General features: G+C 36.1%; 1 pseudogene; it reads right to left on the bottom strand.

Annotated features, from left to right (window-relative positions):
- Positions 1-6,661: 6,661 nt before the first annotated feature.
- On the bottom strand, positions 6,662-7,580 carry LOC127214558 (olfactory receptor 7G2-like; annotated as a pseudogene).
- Positions 7,581-15,081: the final 7,501 nt, after the last annotated feature.

The raw sequence follows: 15,081 nt of genomic DNA, 5'->3' as shown, positions 1-15,081 counted from the left end.
TTAATTGTTGCTATCAGTATCTGTGCTACCGGTCTTTTATGCAGAATGTAGTCTCCTGTGCCTATGCTTTCAAGAGTATTTCCCACTTTCTCTTCTTTGATGTTCAGTGTGGCTGGGCTATGTTGAGGTCTTTGATAAATTTTGTGCATTGTGATAGATATGGATCTATTTGCATTCTTATATATGTTGACAGCCAGTAATATCAGCACCAGTTGCTAAATATGTTTTCTTTTTTCCACCTTATATTTTTAGTTTCTTTGTCAAAAACTGGGTATCCATAGGTGTGTTGGTTGATATCAGGGTCTTTGATTTTATTCCATTGGTCCACCTGTTGTTTTTATGCCAATACCAAGCTGCTTTCATTACTATAGCTTATAGTAGAGCTTGAAGTCAGAGATGATGATGCCTCCAGATGATTTTTTATTATATAGAATTGTTTTTGGCTATCCTGGGTTTTTTGTTTCTCCATATAAAGTTAAGTATTGTTCTTTCAAGGTCTGTGAAGAATTGTGCTGGGATTTTGATGAGGATTGCATTGAATCTGTAGATTGCTTTTGGTAAGATAACCATTTTTACTATGTTGATCCTATCTATCCAAGAGCATGGGAGATTTGCCATTTTCTGGCATCTTCTTTATTTATTATTTTACATGTCGATCCCAGTTCCCTCTCCCTCCCTCCCTCCCCTCCCTTTTCCTCACAGTAAGCAACTTTGCCTCTTGTTTCTCATCAAACAATTCTTTCCATGCAAATGACATCATTTCTATGGTACATTTCTATGCTTGTAGATAATTCTGATTGGCTGCACGATTCTGCATGAGGTTTTTTTATCCACTTGGACTTGAGTTTTGTGCAGGGTGACATTTCATATCTATTTGCATTTTTCTACATGTCAACATCCAGTTATACTAGCATCATTTGTTGAAGAAACTTTCTTTTTCCCAATCATAATTTTGCTTTCTTTCTCAAAAATCAGGTGTTCATATGTATGGATTAATGTCAGGGTCTTTGATTGCATTCCATTGATCCAACTGTGTTTATATGCCAACACCAAGCTGTTTTATGACTATAGCTCTATAGTAGAGCTTGAAGTCAGGGATGGTGGTGTCTCCAGAAGTTCCTGTATTGTACAGGTTTATTTGTTTATTTTCCCATATGAAGATAACTACTGTTCATTGTCAGTCTGTGAAGAATTATGTTGGGGTTTTGATGGGGATTTCACTGAATCTGTAGATTGCTTTTGGAAAGATTGCCTAGAGACATTGTTACCTGGGTGATCCAACTTATCTATGAACAAAGCAAATGTTCCACTTTATCATATCTTCTACAGTTTCTTTCTTTAGGGACTTAAATTCTAGTCATGCATATCTTTCACTGGTTTGGTTAGACTAACCCAAGATACTTTCTATTATTTGTGGCTATTGCAAAGTTTGTTGTTTCTCTGGTTTTTATCAGTATGTTTATCATTTTTATAATGGAGTGACACTGATTTGTTTCTCCTACAGTGGTTATTTGAACACCTAGAGACACAGAGAGGATTAGCTGCACCATTTCAGCAATTAATGTTTATTCAGCAGAACAACTTGAGCAAAATTAAGCATTTTAAAATACTAGGCATATCTATTTCCCTCATTTCCTTGTAAATTATATTTGTCATGTATTGCTTATTTTTATTCATATTTATTTATTTTGCTGTTATTTTTGTTATGGATGTTTTCCTCCTTTAGACAGAAATTGACTTAAACTCTCTATTTTATGTACTTATTTATTCCAGCTTTTCTTTTTACTTAAAGTGTACTGTAGGTTTGAGTCCCTGTCATCTAGTAACTGGTTGTTGTGGGGTTTTTTGTTTTGTTTTGTTTTGTTTTGAGAGACAGAGTCTATGTGTGTCATCTTGTTGACCTTTTTTGAGTTTTACTTTGTTTTGAAAATCTTGTTTTTCTGTGTAAGTACAGGGTCAGATGTTTCAAGAGTGTATCATAGCCTCTTAAAGAGACCTCTGGTTTCTTTCTGTGTCTCAAAACCTCCAAGGCATGAGGAAGACCTTTTAAGTAGATTAACATATCTCCCTAAAATCAGGCAGGAGGGTAGTATTCTTAGGATATTCCTGGGGAAACTTAGAAGCAGTACTTCTGGGAAGAGGTATAAATGATTCACAAGAAATTTATTTTCTATTAATCCAATATGCTTAAATTCTGCAAATATTAAGTCTTCCAAGTATGTATGCAACAGGTGGAAATGAAAACCAAAGGTGGTGGGGCAGCTGACATGTGGCTCAGCTTCTCTGGATTTTGTCAAAAAGCTGTGCTGGCCTTGTGACTTTTGCCATTTCCTGTCAGATATGACTGTGTTATTCCCTTGATTCCCCCTTCTTCTCCATGGCTCCCTTCCCTCCATTCAGTGTGTGACACATGATGACTGTGAGAAGTACCCTTCTAGAAAGATCGTTGTCAGTAAGGAAGACAAACACTCTTGAATAATAGCTATCCAAGTAACATCATCTCAGGTGGTTATTATCTCTGAGGATTGGGAAAGAAACACTTTGAGCCTATATTATATCTGTTGTGTAGGTGACCAGAGTTGTTGTTATTCATCAACATCATTATTGATAAGGATCAGGTCATGTCCGGCCCTGTCTCTACCCCCATGGGTGTGGTCTATGCCACAGGTGTGGACAAGGTGAATATCTCACTACACATCATCATCATACTTCTGGCTCCTGTAGTCTTTCTTTTGCAAATTAATGCTTGATGGGAGATGCCATTATGTATATACGTTTCTCATACTGGTTAATGAATAAAGCACTGTTGGCCAATAGGAAAGGAAGATAGGTGGGACTAGGAGACAAGGAGGAAATAGGAAGTAGGAAGGAGGAGTCAGTATAGAGAGCCAAGATGGAGAGTTGTGAGAAAGCAGTATGCTGGCCGGCTCCCTGGTAAGAGAAATACATAGATCAGCAGAAATGGGTTAATAAATAAGGCAGAGCTAGCCGATAAGAAACAAGTAACTGGCCAACAGCATTATATTAAATACAGAGTCTCAGTGTGTTATTTGGGGCTGGCACGGTGGCAGGACAAGACCAGCGGCGGGCATAAAATCCAATTCCTTACAGGCCTCTATCATTTTTTTTTTGTAGTTATTTTTTAAGTTATTCTTTTCTGCTTCAACTGCTTTCATGTGTTCAGGTCTAGTTGGGGTAGAGTCCCTAGATTCTGGTGGTGTCATCCTTGTCTTTCTATTGTTGGGTGTTTTCTTGTATGCCATTTTCCCATCACTTTCTTCAGTGAGTGCAGGCGGAGTCTCTCTCTCTCCCCCTCCCCCTCCCTTTCTCTCCCATGCTCTCCCAGTGGGTGTAGGTGGGTCAGGAGTTTAATGTTTGTAACTCTGGATGATCTGAGCTCTATGAGGTCCTTCCAGCATAGAGCTGGTGGTGGGACCCAAAGATCAGGTGAATGCAGCCTTAAGGTGGTCCAGTGTAGATAGGCGGGCCCCATATGCTCAGAGCAGACACAGGGATCACTCTGAGCAATGGGTCCAGCAGGACCATGGGTCGTAAAGTTATTTTTTAATATCTAATGAGATGTTAATATGGCTTCAATTCTTGATTCTGCTCATGACATGAAGTGGATCATGATTTTATGTATATTTAATTATTGCTACATTATTTGGTTGAATGTGCCTTGATAGTAATAGATATTTTTTATGTATTCTAGAATTTGATTTAAAAGTATTTCATTAAGAATAATTAATCTATGTTCACCAAAGATACTGGTCTATATTTTTATTTTAAATGGAATAAGAGATTAAATGAAAGACATTACAACAGATATAGTAGATAATCAAATAATTAGAGCATTTTCTGCTCTTCCTTTTTATTTCTTAGTTGTTGCAATTAAATACAATTATATGTTAATATTCCATGCCTCTATTATTGAAGTTTTTGTAGGTTGTGCTCTTAATTTTGTTTTATTCCATTTCTTTTCTGCTATTGGAAATAGACTTTTCAATACAATATATTTTGTACATTTTTCCTTCCTCCAAGTCCTCTAAATCCTGCACCAATTCTGCTCTCACCTGAATCCATTGATTTCTTCAGTGACCCTTAATTTCAAATGTGTATTAACATCCTCCAAGTATCTATGTAGTTTCAGACTTTCCCTTGTTCTTGACTTTTTATTTTTCATTTTATATAACTATATTGTTTGGTATATAATCAAAATATATTCCTCCTCCTCCCCCATTCCTTCCCCTCTCAGCTACTCTTCCTTGAAAAAAAATCACCCATTTCCCCCATTCTGAAGTTGAAGTGCTTTTCTTCATCTTCTCCTCCTCCTCCTTCTTTTTTGTTATTAGTATTCCATACAATGCCATTTTATAAGATGCAGGGAATTACTCAATTATTTTGAATTACTCAATTGATTTACTTGTTAATTCTTATTTTGTTGCCTAATATGAGGTCAATTTAGGTAATAAAATTTCCATGTCCTACTCAGAAAAAAAATCATGAATTATGTGGATATTTTAATTCACTTAATTTCTGTATAATTTATTGATGGAGTTTTATTGCTGAAGTTTTGGTCAAGTATATTGTGCATATGTGAAAATTGGTGCTGAGTATCAACTAGTATTATACAAATACCTGGGAGTTGTGGTATGCATAATTGTGTTTGTTTTACAAAGTTTGGAGCCCAAGAATTCAGTAAATGAACATGAAAACTATTTTCCATACTTTGGTGTATTATTTCCCTTATTGAGTTATAGTTGCCCTCTATGTCTCTTCTGATTAGCCACTACTTACTGTTTACGTGGTCATATATTATAATTTAGCATTATTTTTTTTCTGGATTGTATTTGCTTTGTAGTTTGAATTCTGAGGATTCTGGGGGTTAGACTCTTGATTGCATACTAAAGTTTTCAAAGTTTTCACCTTATTTCTAGGGATTTTTTTCATGTAACTCTGAGTGTCTGCATGCTATACATTTAATATATTTTTTCATATGTATGTATACGCACATATATGAAATACCATATACATTCCCCCATTGCACAGTAGGTGACATTTCTGACCAGACTATATCTATGGCATCCAGTCTGAAAACCTGGGAGAAATCAGTCTCTTTTCCATGGGAAATTTGCATGTAATTAATAACTCCTTTCTTTGCTGGTGTCCAGACAAATATAGTGAATCCTTGAATTCAAATCAAGGTTCTGACCACATTTACACATACTCATTAAATTGTACATATGGTTGCATGAACTGACTGTATTAAAAAGCACCACAAATAAATTTGTATTGCAAAAGAAAATGATCTTATGAATACTGACTGCTGCCCATATATTCACCGAAGCTCCTACTGGAACTAAGGATATGTGAATTTTTTTCCCCAGAGAGTTCATCTGAGTTACGTGAACATTCATGAGATAGATTATGTAGACTTTTTTGATGATGTACTCATTGAATAGATGTTCTACTTGCTAATTAGGGTTACAGGCTCTTATGAGTGTTTGTACTACTATAATTATAAGCATTATTACTATGACCTATACTATTGATGTGTAATAATGGTTCAACATCTGGTTCTTTGCAGGAGGTAATAACAAGATGCCATCACTTTTAAGGCTCAGGAAATGACACAAATTTGCATCTTGAAAAAAAAAAAACCAACAGTCACTAAAATAAATGGAGTATGATAAAACCAGTTCTCTGAATTTACCAGGAAAATTTTACCTTTCAGAAAGCTTTTATGTGAATCAGATGGTAGACAATATGTCTAACTTTTCCATGACTGCTGCTGTGATTGCCAAGAGCAGCAGGAGCCCTAATATCAAGATTCAAGTAAATATAAGCATAAAATGTTCATATATTTTTTGTGTGTGCACCTTGTGATTACTGAGTCTATAATTATCTATAGTGTTTTAAAAACATTTGGAATCATGGTGTGCAACAATTTTTCTGTGTGACTAGAACACAAAAGTTGTGTTCTAGGAGTTGGTGGGATAAAGGATTTAAATATTGCTTAAAGAAATGCTTCCAATTCAACTGAGCCTTAATATTCTTAATAAACTTATTAATATTTGCAAGTGTACTTGTTAAAATCTGTCTTTGCCATCCTTCCTTAAGGTGAATAAAAGTATATTGATTGATGTTTACTTAACACTAACTGACTTAAACTTAATATCAAAAATGCTTATATTTTGATGCACACATGCATACAGGCCACTTTAAAGAGTGTATATAAACCATACTATAACTAATAAATGCATATGACAATTATTTTAATTATACACACATATATATAAATACATACATACATACATGTATACACACACACATATATATAAATATATATATATATATATTAGTATTAATTCTCACTGAATCTAGTTTCCCTCTTTCAGTCTCTGTTTATATGTAGTGAGAAAATAAATTGAATCTAGAAAGTCAAAGAATGTGTCAAACACCTGAGACCTAGATAGAGTATGATAGTAAGAAAACAAAAAGAAACATAAATTATAATGCATTTCATCTGATCATTTACAATGGAGGAAAATATACATATAGTGGAGGAGAAATATACATTCAGACTCACAAGGAATGCTACCAATGTGACTTTTTCTGAATAACTAAGTCCAAAGCCAAAGATGTGGTTGAAAAGAATCTGTTACTGATGAAATTTTCTCAAGGCTTCCATTATGTCCCTATTCTTTAGATTATAGATGAAGGGGTTCATCATGAGTGGGACCACAGTGTGCATCAGTGAAGCCACTGCAGTACTTTTTGTTGAAATAGTCAGAGCAGAGCTAATGTAAACCTCCAGAGCTGTACCATAGAACAAAGACAAAATGACCAGATGAGACACACAGGTAGAAAATGCTTTATACATTCCTTTCACTGAAGATATTCTCATAACTGAAGAGACAATTTTAGTATAAGAGAAAATTATTTCAGATATTGGAGCACTACCAAATATGAATGTTGAAAGATATATTAGAATGTTATTGTTAAAGGTATCTGAACAGGCAAGTTTGATTTCCTGAGCAAGTTCACAGTAGAATAATGGGGTATCCATATCTCTGCAGAAGGACAACCTCAGTAACATCAGGCCAAGAAGGACAGTGTTTTCAAGGCTAATTACAAGGGACACTAAAATTAGCCAACCACAGTGAGTGGGGTTCATGATGACTGTGTACCGCAGAGGGTGACAGATGACCACATATCAATCATAGGACATCACAGTGAGGAGACAGTTTTCTAAGGAAGCAAATTCCAAAATAAAGAAGACTTGAGTGAGGCAACCAGTATAAGTGATGCTCTGATCCTGTTTTACATGTTTACCAGAAACTTTGGGATGGTAGTTGAACTTATAAACATGTCAACAAATGAAAGATTAGACAGAAAAATTACATAGAAGTATGGAGGTGTGAGTCAGAACTCACAGCCATGATGATGAGTAGGTTTCCAAGGATGGTGATCCTGTATATGCACAGAAAAAGGCTAAATATGAGTGGTAGCACAGCTGGATCCTCTGTTGGTTCAGTGAGGAAGAATTGTAGGTCATCTGTTTGGTTGCTACCCTGCATGTTGTTGATGAATCTGATGGAAATATTGAGTGAATTGAAATATAAGACCTACCAACATATATGTTAGTAGCATTCATAAGCATACCCAAAGCAAATGTAAGAAATATAAAATCTTTAACTTCTCTCCACTCTTATCACTATGTTTAGAGGTTTGTCACTGAAGTCTCAATTTAAAGAAATCCTCCAAATGTTGTAGATATGTATCAGATCTATAGAAAATACACATTTAACATAAAAATGTTTACATGATGTTGGGAACCCAGTCATCTATTTAAATATTTTCTTCTGCTTTCTCTTTCTACTCCATTTGATGAAACAAATTATTTTATTAATATTAGTTGTTGAAAACTTTCTGTTTGTGAACAATGCATTGTTATCAAATTAAGCCCCACTGCTTTTCCCCCCACTTAATAACTCCCTTTTCTTCCCAGATATTTCCCCTCCTACTTTCATGTCAACTTTTTATTTGTGGGCAAATCAACTTCAGTAGTCATGGTTTCAACCATGAACACAAAGAAGCACAAGAACAACCACAAAAATTCAACCTTAAAATCAACATGAACTTTGTTCCATGTATTATGCCAAAACCTACAGGTAAAAATCAAACTATGAGTCATGGTTTATCAATCAAGACATCCCATGCATTATGAAACTTTTGACACTAACATTACATATCACTTCTTAAATATTTCCAAATTTTGTCTGACTTGGTGATGCCAGAAATTTCAAGATGTTTTACATTATTTTATAATCCATTTTACATGACTGTACACTAAGAAACGGTGAGGTTGAGAAGATTCAGGGGAATTTGGCTCATTTGGAAAGCAGGAAATGGCCCCTTTGTGAAGGGCTGCTCCTTATGCTGGGGGGTTACCCCTGCTCCCAGGAGATTGCAAATGTTCTAGAACCATCCCAGAAGGAGAGCACCAGGTAGCCTCTGCAAAGTGTAGCCCAGAGTTTCTATGCAAATTCCAACCTACAAGGACCTTCTCACCCCATAGATGGGAACTGTTTGCTGTAATGAAATATATCATTATTATTCTTTTTACCCTAAGAGTGGTCCTTCTTTTTTTCTAAGCCAATGGGTAACTTTGTGTCCAGGATACTCCAATGTGGACTTAACACTCAGGAAAGTGACAGAGACTTTGTCCTTTTTTTGCCTCTGGTCTGTAACAATTATTCTGTGTCTGGATGCTCAACATTTTCACTTTAACCCTAGAATTATTGGTGACTGCTTTAGCATTCTGCCTCAAGATCTCTAACAACCATTTTGTATGTGAGGTCAGAAGTATCTAACTCTATCTTCACTCTACATTGTCACCAAAGGTCTCCACAACAAGGTTACATCTGGGATGTGATTGGAACAGAATGGAGAGTTGATGCTCATGAGAGTCAAAATATTGAAAACGATAGAATGCAAAACATAGAATGCTTAGAAAAAAAAAAGGTTCAGAATATTGAAGATGGCATTGGAGAGCTGACAGGTAGAATACAAAACATGGAACATAAAAATGACCAAGTAGAAAAAAAATTTGTTCCATATCTGATGCCTCATTAACCAAAACAGAAAAATGCAATGCATTAACACACTAGTTGGAGGAAGCTACAAATAAGTTTAAAAAAACTGGAACATAAGATAGAAAGAGCAAATGATAGAATTTCTTCCATGTCTGAGGATAATGGAAAGCTAGCAGATAGAATATTGTTTCTGTAAGGAAGTTTACATGCCATTCAGACAATATCTAAGGATGGGAATATTAAAAACATGGAATCATTCTTAGTTGGAAAAAGTAAGAAACTGACTGATGCAATGAAGTCTCTAGAAAGTTATTTGATTCAAGAAGTTCAGAAACTCAAAGAAACAATGGTGAAGAGATTTCAGGCTTTAGAAGACCTTCAGTTTGATACATCAGAAGAAGAACTACAGGTAACAGGGCATGAAAAAGACTTAAAATCTTCCACACCATTTAGGGTCAGAGGAGTTTTCCCTGTATCTATTAATGAAAAACCAGCAACGAAAAAACACACAAAAGGTGTCATTGCCTATCAGTGGCAACCAATACGTATGAAAGATTTAAAAGGTATAAAGGAAGCAGTAGTCTCTTATGGCATGCACTCACCATATGTGAAGCAATTAGTAGAATCATGGGCAAGGAATAACAAGGTAACCCATAAGGATTGGGATCAATTAATATCAGCTGTCCTTGAAAACTCCTCTCAATTAGAATGGAGGGCTTTATGGAGAGAGGAAGCAAAAGCTCTTGAACTTCAGGGCTCAAAGAAAGATTATAAAGCTCCCCAAGATAAAATTCTTGGTGAGGGTCTTTATGCTGACCCAGAAACCCAAGCTGCCTATGATGAACATATCTTGTCTCTATGAAGTACAGCATCTCTGAATGATTGGCATAAAGTTCATGAATTAGGGGAGAGGATAGAATCTGATACCAAGATAAGCCAAGGACCTAGAGAATGCTTTAGTGTGTTTCTAGAAAGATAATCTAGGGCAGTACAATTAGAGGTAGCAGACGTAGATTCTAGGTGAATACTCATAGAATCTTTAGCTTATGAGAATGCGAATTCTCAATGCAAACAGGTGCTTTGGCCTTTAAAAATGCGATCAGCACCCTTGGATGAATGGGTCCTATATACAGCCAACATTGAGTATAATGACAATAAGACTGAAGCATGGGTAGGAGAAGCCATATCTAAAGGTCTGAGAAGAAATCAAGATAACAGAGGTCTTAACTATGGTGACTTTGAAGCTTGGGTAGGAGAAGCCATCTCCAAAGGTTTGAAGAGATATCAACATGTCAGATGTTATAACTGTGGTAAGATAGGACATCTGAAAAGAAATTGTTGGCAAAGTATCTCTAGAAATTTCACTCCCAAGAATGAATTGAACAGAAGGCCTCAGCCTTCTGGGTTATGTAGAAGGCGTGGCAAAGATGAGTCTGGACAAATGAGTGTAGATCGACCAGAGACAAGCAAGGAAACCCTTTATTATTGGGAAACTCCTTGGGGGGTCCTTTCAAAGGTCCCACATCAAAAGTGGTGTGAACATTCCCAGTCACAGTGGAGGACAATCTACCACAGGGAATTAAGAATTTCTGTGCATATTGTAAAAACTCATACTGCTCTGGATGACATACTAGTGATGGAAGTTGAATCAGACATGACAGAAGAAAATAAAAAAACGTATATTTTGGGAAACCTCTATTAAAAAGTCAAAGCCCTAGATTGATAGTTAAGATGAAAAACAGACTATTTGAAGGGATAGTTGACACATGGGCTGACATAACTATCATAACTAATAAATCTTGGCCTTGAAGATGGCCCCTGCACGAGGTAAATGTTCAATTCTTAGGGATTGGAACCCTTTCTCAGGTAAAAAGATCACTAGATGGATTAAATGTATAGGACCAGAAGGACAGAGAGGAAGGTTGAGACCATATGTGGCTGATGTAGTGATAAATTTATGGGGTCATGATCTACTACAGAAATAGAATACATAGATTAACATACTTCTAGTATTAGATAGGAACCATAAATCACCTAATGATTGTGGAAAATAATATTATAAAGTACTATACAAGACATACACCAAATATCCAGGCTGTGCAAAAACAGAATACAAGTGAGAAACAAAGAGAGGAACCAAAAGCCCTACCTTTAAAATGGCTAACAGAGGAAACTATCTGGGTAGGGCAATGGCCTATGGCCTCTGAGAAGTTAGAAGCTTTAGAAAACTGGTTCAGTAATAACTAAATGCTGGATATATCCAGGAATCAACCAGCCCTTGGAATTCTCCTGTATTTGTTATCAAAAAGAAATCTAATAAATGGAGAATTCTTACAGACCTGAGAGCCATCAATAAAGTTATCCAGCCAATGGACTCTCTACAGTTTGGAATGCCCTTGCCTTCTTTGATACCTACAGAATGGCTTATTATAGTTATTGATTTAAAGGATTGCTTCTTCACTAATCCTTTACAAGAACAAGATAAAGAGAAATTTGCCTTCACAGTACCTAATTACAATAATTCTCAACCGGATAAGAGATATCAATGGAAAGCTTTGCTACAGGGAATGCTAACTATCCCTACTATCCTATGCCAATATTTTGTAGAAAATCCACAGAAAATAATTCGTAAACAGTTTCCACAATCCATAATCTATCATTACATAGATGATATATTGTTAGCTGACTCTAAAAGAAAAATATTAGAAAAAAATGTTTGAGAAAGTAAAGGAAGTTTTACCTCACCGGGGATTACAAATTACACCTAAAAAAAAAAAAATACAGAAATGAGAGTATCTCAACTACTTAGGATATAAAATAGGTCTACAGAAAATTAGATCGCAAAAAGTACAGATCTGGAGAGATTGCTACCAGACTGTCAATGATCTTCAAAAATTACTAGGAGAGAATTCTCAACTGCAAAGTAGAAGGGCATGATTTGAAAAACTTGAAAATGGCCCTAAAAGGAGACAAGGACTTGAATAGTCCATAAATACTGTCAGCTGAAGCTGAAAAGGAATTAGAATGGGTAGAAAAGAGGATACTAGAAGCACATGTGGACCGTGTGGATCCAAACCTAGACTGTATTCTGGTTATATTACCATCTAGAGAATATCCTTCAGGGATTTTGATGCAGAGAGAAGATATCATATTAGAATGGATATTCCTACCACATAAACAGAATAAAAAACTAAAAACATATATAGAAAAGATCTCTGACTTGATTATAAAAGGTGAATTAAGACTTCGTCATCTAACAGGAAGGGACCCAACAGAAATTATAGTACCTTTAACTAATGAGGAAATTTCCTCCTTGGGAAAGTTAATTAATATTGGCAGAGAGCATGTGGTAATATTTTGGGAATTATTAGCAACAATTATCCCAAAGTGAAAGAATCAAATTCATAAAGAAAACGATTTGGATCCTTCCATGCATTGTAAGAAAAACACCTATTACTGGAGTTCATACATTCTACACTGATGCAAACAAATCAGGTAACACAGGATATATATCAGGAAAATTATAAAGTGGTTCAAAGCCCTTACAATTCTGTATAAAAGGCAGAATTGTATGCTATTCTCATGGTACTGATGGATTTTACAGAACCCCTCAGTATAGTTACTGATTCTCAATACACAGAAAGTCATCTTACACATTGAGACTGCAAAATTTATTCCCGGCGATACAGAATTAACTTCATTGTTTATACAGCTACAAGATACTATCAGAAAGAGGAATCATCCTGTATATATAACACACATCATATCCCATATGGGTCTGCCAGGTCGTCTAGCACAAGGCAATGATGAAATTGATCGGTTATTGATAGGAAGTATGCTGGAAGCCTCAGAGTTTCAAAAGAAACACGACGTGAACATCAAAGGTTTAAAAAAGGATTTTTCTATCACTTGGTTACAAGCCAAGGAAATAGTAAGGAAGTGTCCTACTTGCTCATTCTATAACCAAACTCCTTTACCACCAGGCAGTAACCCTAAAGGTATAAATAGGAATGAAATATCGCAAATGGATGAGTTTCATTTTGCAGAATTTGGAAAAGAAAAATACATTACAATATAGATACATTTTCAGGGTTTCAATGGGCCACTTCTCTGTGCTCTGAAAAGGCTGATTCTGTTATCACACACCTGGAGGTAATGGCCATTATGGGCATACCTGCACAAATAAAAATTGACAATGCTCCAGCATATGTCTCCAGCAAATTGAAACAGTTTTTTGAGTGTTATAACATAAAGCACATAATCCTACAGGAAAAGCAGTAGTTGAGAGATTTAATCATGCTTTAAAAGAAATGCTCCATAATCAGGCAGGAGGATCCAAGACACCCAAACACAGATTACATAATGCTTTATTAACATTAAACGTTCTTAATGCTGATGAAAAAGGAAAACCAGCTGCAGAAAGACACTGGACAGTAGAAAAAACTTCTGAACTAAATCAGCCAGTGTACTTCAATGATGTATTGACCTCAGAATGGAAAGCAGGATATATTTATGTTGGGGTAGGAGTTTCCCATTTGTATCTACAGGAGAAGAAAAACTATGGATGCCATCTAAGTTAATCAAGATCCGAGTGTAACAAGAGAAACACCTTAATGAAGAGAAATGACAAGTCATCCAACAAATTAGGTCCAATGAGATGTGCGGAGACCTCTCAAAGGTAGAGGAAGTTGTAGCGCCCGCGCTACAATCTGTTCCACGAATCGGGCGAAGGCCTAGAGATTGAAATAAAGACAAGACAGCGGGTCATTCGTTCAATGGCAAAGTTGGAACACCAAATGCCGAATGCCGTTTATTGAAAGGGAAGAATGGGCTTAAATACCGACTTATAGCACAGTGGGAAATTACAGGAATTTTTTGGCTTAGCTCCTCCTTGTGTTGTCACAAGGTGTGTGTCACAAGATGTGTTGCACGAGGTGTGTGTCACAAGATGTGTTGTCAAGAGGTGTGGTATCAAAACAGGAAGAGTACCAACAACAGCCTTGGGGCAAGGAGTTCCCGCCAACAGCTTCAGGCTAACTCAAGGTGCCTTGGGGGTCCATGCAGGGCCCTACAGGAAGTGTTCCGTTCTTGTTCTTACAGGAAAACAAAGAAAACCTATCTTCAAACAGCCAAAAGACACTGAACATGTAGTTACCTACAGAAAAGAAGACACCTCTCCCAAAACATTCACTTAATGAAGAGGAATCTGATTTATGGTAAAAATATTTAATTCTAGTAAACTATTTCTATACAGAATTCTTTTTCTATACTATCTAGTATTCCTGTAGTCCTAATTCATGTAAACCAGTGCTGGCTTTGGAGTTGGATTTGGCTTTCCTTCTCTAAATTCAAGCACATTGTTAAGATTAAATTCACAGTTTCTGCCTTAAATCAAGAAGCCAATTGGTGTAAGGCATAAGAAAAAAATCTGGGGACTCATTCAGTTATACACAATTTTCTCTCTGAAATCCCAATTTTCGCACATACATTTTAATGCTTATTGTTGCCTTCCCCTAATGCATACATTAAAACTTGAAAATTTTACTTTAATATTGAAGTTTATGTTTTCCATGAGGTTAATAATTCCTAACATCAATCTTTGAATTCTCTGGAAAGAAGATGGGGCCCCACATCATCGTTTCCACTCAACTCAACCTGATGCATCTGGACTACAAACATCACCCTAAAACCAGTTTGAGACTGTTTTGCTCGAGACAACTCATGACTAGCTAGCTGTAATGGTGCACCTTTTTATTACACCCTGGCCAGAGTTTCAAATAGAACTACAGTCAATAATTTTCTGCCACACAGTGACTAGCTACATATGACACAGCCAGTTCTGTTGAGAAATTTGATTGCTAAAAATTTTCTTCCCATGGATCCCATGGAGCAATCATCGTCCCATTTCATCTGGAAGTAATCTTAAGATAACAATGCCCCCTTCTCCCACTCTAGGAATTTAGGGATAATATTCATCTTTTTA

Source organism: Phodopus roborovskii, unplaced genomic scaffold, assembly GCF_943737965.1.
Source record: "Phodopus roborovskii unplaced genomic scaffold, PHOROB, whole genome shotgun sequence".
Taxonomy (NCBI): domain Eukaryota; kingdom Metazoa; phylum Chordata; class Mammalia; order Rodentia; family Cricetidae; genus Phodopus; species Phodopus roborovskii.
The sequence above is the reverse complement of the archived record's forward strand: the minus strand, read 5'-3'. Positions and strand labels throughout refer to the sequence as shown.